The 12,355-nt window shown below is 47.7% G+C and overlaps 1 long non-coding RNA gene across 1 annotated transcript; it reads left to right on the top strand.

The window, feature by feature from the left end:
- The first annotated feature begins 5,092 nt into the window (after positions 1 to 5,092).
- LOC127490691 (uncharacterized) lies at positions 5,093 to 11,846 on the top strand. Its single transcript, XR_007918986.2, has 3 exons — positions 5,093 to 5,229; positions 7,934 to 8,059; positions 10,664 to 11,846. It is a non-coding gene; the product is annotated as an uncharacterized lncRNA (long non-coding RNA).
- The last annotated feature ends 509 nt before the right edge of the window (positions 11,847 to 12,355 follow it).

Below are 12,355 nucleotides of genomic sequence, written 5' to 3'. Positions count from 1 at the left end.
CTCCGGGAGGGAAAGGGCTCCCAGCGCTCTTTTGATTTTGGTTACGCAGGTGGTTTGGGGAAAGGCAGGAGGTAGCTGGTTATGTAAGCGTGACTACAGGAAACCTCCATGCAGCTTACTTTGGGAGCTTTCCAGAAGCTAACATCAATAGCAGGCCACGTTAAAAATGGGTTAAAATCATTATCAGATTATGAATAATTCACCAGGCACCCCCTGTTACCCATTACATTTTGTTCTACATAATTGCTTCCTGGAAGTCTGCTCCCAGTGCGGGGAATTGGGAGTATCCATAAAATTGAATATTTCTGCTTTTGACAAGTAAATTTAAACAAAATTATGAATTAGTTTCACTCCACCGCTGCCTGTCCCTTTTGAGCTGATAAGACTGGTCCTTGACTCAGCAAAATAACTGAGCAAGTGAGAAAGGGTCTGAATCCTTTGAAAGGGAAATCAGTGCCCCCTCCAGACCAGGCAGTGTCCCAAGGATTCCGCATAATTCAGAGGATGCGGGATGGGATGGGGGCACTGCTGGAGGAATGTCTGGGGAGGATCAGTCAACCCACAAAACATACTCTGCATGGTATGATGTGAAACTGGAAGCGACCAGGACAAGAACAGCAACCAAGCTGTGACTCACATACCAAACATTCATCTTTTTTAAGCATACAATATACTGGTTTTTAGTATCTTCACAAGATGGTGCAACCATCACCATTTCCTGCTCCCATTTTCATCCCACAAAGAAACCCCATGCCCATTAGCAGCCACTCCCCAGCACTCCCTCTCCGCAGCTCCTGACGACCAGTAACCCACATTTTGTCTCTACAGATTTATTTCTTCTGGACATTTCCTATAAATGGAATCATGACTCCCTTTGCTTTGATAATATTCACAAACTACATCAGGGCTGTAGCATGGGTCGCTGCTTCATTCCTTTTAACTGTTGAATAGTTTTCCACTGTATGGCTACATCACATTTTATAAACCCATTCACCAGCTGGGACACAAGTGGGTTATTTCAACCTATTGGCTATTATGGATACTACCACTATGAATATTCAATTGCAAGTTTTGTGTGAACACATGTTTTTAATCCTCTTGGGTATATACCCAATAAATGGAATTGCTAGTCACAGACTAACACTCTTGGATGTATTATTTTTTGAAGAAATACCTCACTGTTTTCTACAATAGCTGTACCACTTTACATTCCCACCAACAATGTACAAGGGGCTAGCCTTTTTGCTTATTTTTTATTTATTTTTTTTTTTGACAGGCAGAGTGGACAGTGAGACAGAGAGAAAGGTCTTGCTTTTTCCATTGGTTCACCCCCCAATTGGCCACTGCGGCCGATGCACCACGCTGATCCGAAGCCAGGAGCCAGGTGCTTCTCCTGGTCTCCCATGCGGGTGCAGGGCCCAAGGACCTGGGTCATCCTCCACTGCCTTCCTGGGCCACAGCAGAGAGCTGGACTGGAAGAGGAGCGACCGGGACTAGAACCCGGTGTACCAGTGCTGCAGGTGGAAGATTAGCCTATTGAGCCACGGTGCTGTCCTGTTTCTTTATTTTTAAAATATTTATTTATTTATTTGAAAGGCAGAGAGACAGAGAGATCTTCCATCAGCTGATTCACTCCACAAATGCCCACAACACATGAGGTTGGGCCAGGTCAAAGCCAGGATCCTAGAACTCAATTTGGGTCTCCCACATCAGCAGCAGGGACCTAAGTATTTGAACCACCACCTGCCGCCTCCCAGGGTACACATCAGCAGGATGCTGGTTTGGAAGCAGAGATGACCTGGAACCCAGGCACCCCGATATAGGATGTGAGGATCAAGTGATGTCTTGACCACTGCACCAACACCAACCTTTGTCCTCGTCTAGCAAGCCCTTTCTCTAGCAGCACTTTATTTTCCTTGTCAAAGCTCATCTGCTCTGCACATCATTCACAATTTACATGAAAATCTACTCAACATCACTCATCCCACGGATTATCCCTTCTAGACAGCAGTTACAGTTTAGGAAGCGCTTCTTGGAGATACAGTTCTACATCAGAGCACCCTCAACGGGACTGGCTCTGTGGTGCAGTAGGTTAATCCTCTGCCTGTGGAGCTGGCATCCCACAGGGGCGCCAGTTCAAGTCCAAGTTGTTCTTTTTCTGATCCAGTCTCTGCTATGGCCTGGGAAATCAGTGGAAGATGGCCCAAGTCCTGGGGCCCCTGCACCTGCGTGGGAGACCTGGAAGGAGCTCCTTGCTCCTGGCTTTCGATTGACGCAGCTCTGGCCGTTGCAGCCATTTGGGGAGTGAACCAGTGGATGGAAGACCTCCCTCTCTGTCTCTCCCTCTCACTGTCTGTAACTGTACCTAACAAAAAAGAAAACCCTCAAATTCAAACAGTCAGAAGTAAAAAGAGGATTTATTGACTGTGGAGACTGGGAAGTAGCTGAAAGACTATAAGGGGGAGTTACATTGACCAAGGCTTCAGGGTGAATCAGTCTCTCTCTCTCTCTGTCTCTGTCTCTCTGTGTCTCTGTCTCTCTCTGTCTCTCTCTCCCTCCCTCCCCTCCCCACTCCCTCTTCCCCCTGCTTGTTCCTTATTTCCTTGGTGACACCTTTTTTGCATCTCTCTCCATGTCTCACCTCTATTGCATCTGCTTGGCCTCGTTCCCCAGTCAGTGTTTTCCCATGGTGAGAATGCGACCTGGCGGAAGGCTCAGATCACACCCACCCAGTGCAGTGATTCCAGGGACTGGGCCCCTGCATCTTCCAGCACTGTGTTTATCATGGCCATCCCTGGAACAATCATTCACTCAAAAAAAGTAAGTGTCATGTTTGTCCCATGCTGGCTCCCATGTCCACATTTGTGGCCGGATCAGAAAGGAGTGGACGTACAGGGGTGAGTGGTGGGAGGCACACACAGAGTAACCAAAAATCATTGCTGCCAAAGACCTTCTCATTAAGGGAGAAAGCCTGGCATTAGAAACTTCAGGGGGCCAGCGCTGTGGCAGAGTGGGCAAAGCCACCACCTCAGTCCCAGCTGCTCCACTTCCAATCCAGCTCTCAGCTATGGCCTGGGAAAGCAGTAGAAAAAGGCCCAAGTCCTTGGGCCCCTGCACCCATATGGGATAACTAGAGGAAGCTCCTGCCTCCTGGCTTCAGATAGACAAAGCTCCAGCCGTTGAGGCCAACTAGGGAGTGAACCAGTGGATATAAGACCTTTCTCTTTCTCTCTCCCCCTCTGCCTTTCTGTAACTCTGCCTTTCAAGTAAATAAATAAATCTTTTTTTTTTTTTTTTTGACAGGCAGAGTGGACAGTGAGAGAGAGAGACAGAGAGAAAGGTCTTCCTTTGACGTTGGTTCACCCTCCATTGGCCGCCGCGGCCGGCGCGCTGCGGCCGGCACACCGCGCTGATCCGATGGCAGGAGCCAGGAGCCAGGTGCTTTTCCTGGTCTCCCATGGGGTGCAGGGCCCAAGCACCTGGGCCATCCTCCACTGCACTCCCGGGCCACAGCAGAGAGCTGGCCTGGAAGAGCGGCAACCGGGACAGAATCCGGCGCCCCGACCGGGACTAGAACCCGGTGTGCCAGCGCCGCTAGGCGGAGGATTAGCCTAGTGAGCCGCGGCGCCGGCCAATAAATAAATCTTTAAAAATTTTTTTTCAGTATTTGCTTGCCAAACACATTCTTATTACATTTCCCAACTGATGTCATCCTGATTTATCCCTAAGTATAAAAGTGACTTATTCATAAATGTTATAAATGCAGCCAATTTTTCATAAAAAGAATGATTCTATTTTATGTTTTAAAAGTTAATTTTGAATAGTATAAATATTTCATAAGCAGATACTATTGATGATTTGAACATCACAGAATTATAGTAGACTTTGAAATTGAGAGATGAGGTATTTGAATATAAATATAAAAACTTCATGTTAGGGCCGGCACTGTGACACAGCAGTCTACATCCCACATGGGTGCTGGTTCAAGTCCTGGCTGCTCCACTTTCGATCCAACTCTCTGTTATGGCCTGAGAAAGCAGTAGAAAATGGCTTAAGTCCTTGGGCCCCTGCACCCACATGGGAGACCTGGAAGAAGCTCCTGGCTCCTGGCTTCAGATCAGTGCAGCTCGGGCCCCTGCAGCCATCTGGGGAGCTAACCAGTGGACGGAAGACCTCTCTCTCTGCCTCTCCTCTCTCTGTGTAACTCTGACTTTCAAATAAATAAATAAATCTTAAAAAAAAAAAAAAACTTCATGTTGTGCCAAGGTTATGGTATCTTTACATGGATAAAGTTATAAAATATCTACTATTTGAAAAAAAAGAAACTTCAGACCCCATGACAGATAGGTAAAGCGATCCTTTGGGACTGGAAGGACTGAAATAAATCCCACAGCCTACTCTCTCTGTGTCTGCAGCCAGCCATACTCTGGACAGCCTCCTGGGCTATCGGAGATTCCTGAGGCCCTGGAAACCTGACATGCTCTTTTCAAATTATAGGGCCACAGGCATCACCATGGCAAACTTGGAGACCAGTGCACAGCCATCCCTTAGCCTAATTACTGCCTCCCTCGTCAATCTACTGTGTGTGATTCAGCTTTTTCCACAAGGAACAGAATCTTTTTTTAGGAAAAGCAAGGAGAACTTCAGTAATTGGAATCATTCTCCTTGCTCTCAGTGGGTTCCACAATCTAAGCAGCACTCTTCAGGGGCTTCCAAATAAGGTTAAACCAGATGCTGGAGACCAGATGTCGAGAAGAGGAAATGAGCTGAATCCTCAGATGTCAGAGCTGGAGGAATCCACGGGGACCCTCCCGTCCTCCCACTTGTTTTGCTGAGGGAGAAATTGAGGCTCAGAGCCGGAAGGAACCTGCCCGGTCATGCAAATCAAAAGTGGCAGAGCGAGCCCCAGATCCAGATCTCCCGGTTGGGAACTTTCCTCTTGCCCACACTCTCCCACAAGAACACAAACTCAGAGAAGAAACAGAGCTCCAGCTGCAGCTAAGAGCTCCAGCTACAAGGTCAGGGCCTGAGAACGAGGTGCTGAATGAAGGCACAGGCGTTCCAGCTGGAAGCCACTGGGCACCGCGGGAGCGCCGTCCACGCCTCCGGGAGGCTTTCTTGCTGAAATCAGCTCTGGCAGAGCCGTCATCTCGCTGTGAGTCAGAGGCTGCACAGGAAGCATCTTAACGACACTGCTTGGAGCTGAGGGCGAGAGGAGAGTACCTGAAGGTGAGGAACAGAAAGAGGTGCAGCCAACAGACTCCACCTGAGGACGGAGGACCGGGAACACCCCGAGGGGCCTGCGGACAGGTCAAGTGCGATGCCTCTGTGTATCTGGTGGTCAGGCTGCCCAAGAAAGCAGGCAAGCGGCTCAGACAGATTGTGGAGTTTCTTTTTTTCCCCATGAAGCTGTAAGGGCTCTTTACTGAAGAGTTCAGTTTTTGTTTTGTTTAAGATTTATTTAATTTATTTGAAAGAGCGTCAGAGAAAAAGGGAGAGACAGAGAAAGAGATCACTGATCTGCTGGTTTACTCCCTCAACGGCCACAACAGCCAGGGTTGGGTCAGGCAGAAGCCAGGAGCCTGGAACTCCATCTGGGTCTCCCCTATGCATAGCAGGGGTCCAAGTACGTGGGTTACCTTCTGGTGCCTTCCCACGTGCCTTCGCAGGGAGCTGGATGGGAAGCAAAGCAGCCGTGACTCCAACTGGCACTGCGATATGGGATGCTGATGTCACAGGCGGCAGCTTTCCACGTTGTACCGACACTGCATCCAAGAGCTCAGGACTTGTCGTCTGACAGGTTGCAAACATTTCTCTGCAGCTTTCATTTGTCCTTTGACTTGAGTTTCTCTTCTGAAGTATTGAATTTTCACATGTGATCCTGACAATCTTTTCTTTAGTGTACCTAAGCTTTGGTGTCACAGTTGTATCCATCAATGTGTTTCCCTTAAGCCATCTCAAAACTCAATATCCTAGGCCAATGCTGTGGCGTAGTGGACTACGCTTCTGCCTACAGCATGGGCATCCCATATGGGTGCTGGTTCGCGTCCCAGCTGTTCCTCTTCTGATCCAGCTTCCTGCTAATGGCCTGGGAAAGCAGTGGAAGATGACCCAAGTGCTTGGGCCCCCTGAACTCATGTGGGAGACCCAGAAGAAGCTCTTGGTTCCTGGCTTTGGATCTACGGTACAGCTCTGTTGTGGCCATCTGTGGGGTGAACCAGCGGATGGAAGACCTCTCTCTCTGTCTCTCCTTCTGTCTGTAACTCTACCTCTCAAAATAATTAATTAAATAAAAACTCAATATCCAGAGTATTTTAATTTTTTTAACAAATTTCTCCCAGCACTCTTGAATGTTCCCATGTTTAAACTCTCTGGAATTTATTCTGGTATAAATGTGAGGTAGAGGAGCTGGTGTTGTGGCTGAGTTAAGCACCCACCTGCAGTGCCGCCATCCCATATGGATGCTAGTTTGTGTCCCAGCTGCTTCATTTCTGATCCAGCTTCCTGCTAACAGCATGAGGAAAGCACCAGAAGATGGCTCAAGTGCTTGGGCCCCTGCACCCAGGTGGGAGACCTGGATGAGGCTCCTGGCTTCAGCCTGGCCCAACCCTGGCCATTGCAGCCATCTGGGGAGTGAACCAACAGATGGAAGATATCTCTCTTTCTCTCTCTCTCTGTCTTTCTTTCTCCCTGTAACTCTGACCTTCAAATAAATAAATAAATCTTTGTTTAAAAAAAAAAGCCACCTAACTAATTTTAAAAAATGTGAGGTAGAATATAGTTTTTGTTGTTTTGTTTACCAATGGTTAATTACAACAATAATATTTATTGACTAATAATTCCTCTGTACTTCAATGATGTTTTATAGAGGTACAGACTGACAGAATGTATATGTGACTATATATACTTGACTATTATTTTCATTTATTTTTTTGAGAGGTAGAAAGAAAGGGTGAGCTCTTATCACTGGTTCACTTCCCAGATCCCTCAGGCTAGGGCTTGGCTGGAGTTGGAGCCAGGAACTAGGAACACAACCCAGGTCTCCCAGGCGGTGGCAGGAGCTCAGTGACATGAGTCATCACTTCTACCTCGCAGGGTCCACATCAGCAGGAAGCCAGAGTCAGGATCAACAGTCAGGAATCAAACCCAGGCACTCCGGGGTGGGACACAAGCATCTTAACCACTAGGCTAAATGCCCGCTCCTCTTATTTTAAAAGACTGCACGAATCCTATAAACTCCTTTGTAAGGAATTCAACGTCCCCCCCTTGAATACAGACGGCCTTAGTAACTTCAAATGGTTACAGTGTAAGGGGTGGAGGAAGTGATGACATGCAGCTTTAAGACCAGGCCATACAACAAAGGCAGCTCACTTCCTGCTCGCTTGGCTCAACCTGTTCTGAGGAATGGCAGTTTGTACGCCATAAACAGCCTTACGGGGAAGATCCAAACAGCGAGGAAGGGAGGCCTCCCATCAACAGCCATGAGAGTGCGCCTTCTCAGAAGCACGCACTTTGGCCAAGCCTTCGGATCACTGCAGCCCAGGCAAGGGTTTGAACGTAACTTCTCCAGTGACCCTGGGCCATGATCACCCAGCTAACCACGCATGGGTTCCCGACCCACAGAAACTGAGACGTGCATGTCTGTTGTCCAAGGCTACTACGCTCTGGAGTACTTTGCTCTGAAACAATAGATAGCAAATATAATGGTTTTAGGGTATTTATTGAATGAGTCAATTAGTTTATTGAGTATTCCCAATTCCTCCTCTTCCTCTTCTCACGCCCCTTTCACTCCATTTCCCCTGCACTATCTGTACCATCTGGAAGTGCTACTGAGCAGGGGGTGTTGGGTGTAGCAGCTAAGCTGCCAGTTGGGATGCCCCTACTGCACATCAGAGTGCCAATTCAAGTTCTGCCTCCTCTGCTTCCGATCCAGCTTCCTGCTAACGCACCTGAGAAGGCAACAGATGATGGCTCAAGTAACTGGGCCCCTGCCACTCACATGGCAGACCTGGAGAGAGTTCCTGGATCGAGGCTTTGACCTGGCCCAGCCCTTTCTTGGGTATGTACCAACAGAAATGAGTGTTGATACATGCTAAGGTCTTTGTACAAAATTGTACAAACAGCTCCAAGTTGAGAATAACATGTATGTTTATTAGCAATAGAATGGGTAAAATAAATCATTGCCAATTATGCCACAGAATCTTATAAACAGTGCAAAAGAACAAACTACTACAACATGGATGCATTTCACAGATTGAATGTTGAGTGAAAAAACCCTAAATACTAAAAATAGTGCATACCGAAGAGGCAACCAACAGAATGGGAGAACTTATTTGCAAATTATGCAACCAATAAAGGATAAGTAACCAGAATACATAAAGAGATCAAGAAACTCCACAACAACAAAATAAACAACCCGGTTAAGAAATGGGCAAAAGACTGAATCAGGCATTTTTCAAAACAGGAAATCTAAATGGTTAACAGACACTCAGGATCACTAGGCGTCAGGGAAATGCAAATCAAAACCACAATGAGGTTTCCCCTCACCTCTGTTAGAAGGCTGTCATACAGAAATCAACAAACAACAAATGCTGGCGGGGATGTGGTTGGAAATGCAAACTGGAACAGCCACTATGGAAGACAGTGTGGGGACACCTCAGATATCTCAATACAGACCTACCATATGACCCAGCCATCCCACTCCTGGGAATTTACCCAAGGGAAATGAAATCAGCATATCGAAGAGTTAGCTGCACACTCATGTTTATTGCAGCTCAATTCACAATAGCTAGATATGAAATCAACCCAGATGCCTGTCAACTGAAGACTGGATAAAGAAATTATAGGATATGTACACCATGGAATACTACACAGTGGTAAAAAAAAAAATGAAACCTTGCTGTCTCCAACAAAATGGATGAAACTGGAAAACATCATACTTATGGGGCCTGTGCTGTGGCTCAGTGGGTTAATCCTCTGCCTGCAGCACCTGCATCCCATATGGGCACCGGTTCTAGTCCCGGCTGCTCCTCTTCCAATCTAGCTCTCTGCCGTGGCTGGGGGGGTGGGGGGCGGAAGAGAATGGCCCAAGTCCTTGGGCCCCTGCACCCATGTGGGAGACCCCGGAAGAAGCTCCCGGCTCCTGGCTTCGGATTGGCGCAGCTCCGGCCGTTGCGGCCATTTGGGGAGTGAACCAGCGGACAGAGGACCTTTCTCTCTGTCTCTCCCTCTCGCTGTCTGTGACTCTGCCTCTCAAATAGATAAATAAAATCTTTTAAAAATATAAATTAAAAAAAAGAAAACATCATACTTAGTGAAATAAGCCAGTCCCAAAACCACAAATAGCACATGTTCTCCCTGATCTGTGATAGCCAGGAGAGCTCCTAAAAGGAATTCTATGGAAGTGAAAGTGACGCTTTGAGATGCAGTGACTTGGAACAGCACTTGTGTTGACTGCTAAGGAACAGGGTTTTTTTTATACGATTTGTTGAACTCTTCACTTAGAGTTAATGGAGTTAATCATATGTGTATATAGTTAATTGAAAATAGATCTTAGTAAAAAATAAGAATGGGAATAGGAGAGGGAGGAGGAAGAGCGGTGGGAAGGTGGATATGGTGGGAAGAATCACTAAGTTCCTAAAGCTATCCATATGAAATGCACGAAGTTTAAATAAAAGGTTAAAATAAAAGGTTTCTGGGGAAAAAATCATGCACACATGAAGGTCACAACCAGGCCTACTGAATCTAGAATGAGAGATCAGACAGCTTCCTGCTAACGTACACCCCGGGAGGCCACATGCAGCAGCTCAACTACTTGGGTTCCTGCCACCTACATGGGAGACTTGCATTGAGTTCCTGGCTCCTGGCTTCCGCCTGGTCCAGTGTGGCTGCTGCAGGCATCTGGGAAGTGAACCAGTGAGTAGAAGATCTCTCTCTCTTGTTCCCCTGTCTTCCAAATAAGCAAAAAATAATTCAAGAACAGGATGAAATGAGCTGGTAGACACACAATGCCTGGTGTGCAGCATGTACGTGGTCATTAACAGGCATTATTGTCCATAATTTTCTAAGATCTGCTGTAGTGTCTCTAAACACATGAGCTCATTGACAATATTTAGCATCAGCTGAGCACCTACGTCGGGAGCCAGACTTTGGGTCACCCTTCCCTGGTGACAGCACTCGGCTTCCCATCCATCTCATGGTCCTGGCGGGCTGCCAAGCGCAGTTCTCTGTTCCAGCAGCTGCCGGACCCTTTAAAGCCCAATCAGCCTCGAAAGGCTGTAGCCTGTCGAAATCAGATTCTGGACTCAGGGAGGGAGGGTGCTCCAGACGACTGCTGGGAGGAAGGCAGCTCCCTCAAGGATTCCAAGAAGGGACTAAGAGAAGGGGAAATCCATTCTGGATTGGCTGCCGTTTGGATGTGGCATTAAGAAAAGCAGAGATTAACTAGGGATTGCATACTGCGATGGGCGGCACGGCTGAGTCACTGATTATCCTCGGTAGCAGACGAGAAGAGCAAAGCGGGCCTTTGTGGACATCAGGGTAAGAGGGCAGCGGCCACTCAGGTCAGGGCTCTGATCGCACTGCGCAGCTGCTGCGTTTCCGGTGGGTTTTGCAGCTGGCTTTCTCTTCACTGTGCTCTTGGCCTGCGTTTTCTCTGTTTCAGATCAAGCTGATTTGCACTTTCAGTTCCATATCCTCTCTGCACTCCGTGACTCTGCACGAAGACAGGCTGCCGCAGCACCTGACCACCACCTGCCAGAGATCCGTCAGAGTCCTACAACCTCTGTCCACTGCTGGACAACCTGCAGGCTTGCACCCAGCCGAGCAGCAATGGCAGGCAGCGGCCCTGGCCCTCTCGCCCTGAGCAGGGGCTCTGAGGCATGCTGGGACCAGGGCAGGGCCCTCTCTGCTGGGAGATGGAGGCTGCAGCAGGTCAGCCATGGCCAACCTCCAAGCGGGCTCCGCTCCAACCTGTTGTTGTCAAGAACCCTGTCAGTGCCTGGGCTCTTCCAGCCACCTGAAGGACTCACTGGTTAGCTCTCCTTTCCATTCCAGACCAATTCCAACCTTTCCCCAGTAAGCCTTGTCAAACAAAGCCACTCACTTCCTGTGGCTTGCAAACACAGAGCCCTAAAGAACAGATCTTTTTCTGCAGGCCCTGTGTGGGGTACCGGGATGGAGAGGGAGAGGACACAGGCCCACATGGCTAGACTCATTGTCTGCCTGTTGATGTAAGGGATCAACTTTTCCTATGATTTTTCTTCCCTTTGTAAAATAATTCAACCTGGTCCTCCCTTTCTCTTATTCCTCATTCTATAAATTCTGTGATTGCTCACCACATCCCCACAGGAAGCTCTCAACAGTCACTGAATGAATGAATGAATGAATGGAAGGTGTGATCATCTCTATTTCCACAGATCAGGAACGAAACTGAGACTCAGAGAGGCTTGTAACCAACCTATGCACCTGCTATGGGCAAGTGGCAAAGCAGAGATTGAAAACCAGGCGAGGGGCTGGTGTTGTGGCACAGCAGGCTAAGCCGCCATTGTGGTGCCAGCATCCCATACTGGAGTACTGGTTCAAGTCCCAGCTGCTCTGCTTCCAGTGCAGCTTCCTGATAACCTGCCGTGGAAGCTACTGAAAGATGGATAGGAGTACAGCCTGGGTACTAGGACCCTCACCACACATGAGGGATTTCAGAATGGAGTTCCTGGCTCCTGGCACTTGCCTGGCCCAGACCTGGCTGTTGCAGCCATGTGTTGAGTGAACCAGTAGACAGAAGACCTCTTTCTCTCTTTTTCATTCAAATAAAATTAAATATAAATATATATTGTTGAAAAAGAAAACCAGGCCAGTGTGTGTTTTCTCTCCCTGACACCACACTACGTTTCTCTTATTCACCCTAGAAAGAAGCCCTCTCCTCTTCTTGCATTGGAGAAAGCCAACATACCAAGGAAAGATTCTAACGGTGAGATACAGCATTCCAACCTGGCAGTACCACAAAAAGTTACACACAGAATTATCATATAACCCAGTAATTTCACTCCTAAGGATACACCCCAAACAATGGAAAACACCCATGGTCACAACAGCACTGGTCACAATAGCCAAAGGTACAAACAGTCCAAGTGTCCTTCACCAGTTGGATGCAGATGGTGGTGTATGCACACAGCAGAATAGAACGCAGTCACAAAAAGGAATATAGTATTGAATATGTGGAGAGTGGAGAGCGGATATGGAATATGTTACAACGTGAATGAACCCAGAAACACGCTAAGTGAAAGAAAAAGCACATAGTGTAAATTCAAGTTATATGAAATATCTAGAATCGGTAAATCCACAGATAGAACACACT

Source organism: Oryctolagus cuniculus, chromosome 6 (assembly GCF_964237555.1).
Source record: "Oryctolagus cuniculus chromosome 6, mOryCun1.1, whole genome shotgun sequence".
Lineage (NCBI taxonomy): Eukaryota > Metazoa > Chordata > Mammalia > Lagomorpha > Leporidae > Oryctolagus > Oryctolagus cuniculus.
The sequence above is the reverse complement of the archived record's forward strand: the minus strand, read 5'-3'. Positions and strand labels throughout refer to the sequence as shown.